Source organism: Sinocyclocheilus grahami, unplaced genomic scaffold (genome assembly GCF_001515645.1).
Source record: "Sinocyclocheilus grahami isolate Dianchi unplaced genomic scaffold, SAMN03320097.WGS_v1.1 scaffold1191.1, whole genome shotgun sequence".
NCBI lineage: Eukaryota > Metazoa > Chordata > Actinopteri > Cypriniformes > Cyprinidae > Sinocyclocheilus > Sinocyclocheilus grahami.
The window spans coordinates 314,099-314,343 of record NW_015506370.1 but is presented as its reverse complement, the minus strand read 5'-3'; positions in this window follow the sequence as shown (position 1 = coordinate 314,343).

Genomic DNA, 245 nt, shown 5'->3' with positions numbered 1-245 from the left:
TTTCCCCTTCACGAACTTGTACTTGTACTTTGGTGGTTTTAAGGAGTTATCCGGAGTTTATTTATTGACAGGTTTAAAACACCCTGTCTGGTGCCCGAACAAAAGTATTGATTACGTTTTTTTTTTTTACTCTTAGGGCCACCACTGTTACAGTATATATAGGCCTATAATGTTCATGCAAGAACTGACAACAGGAGAACAACAGATATTAGCCTACTGTTAGTTATATAATGTAGTCTTGTGTT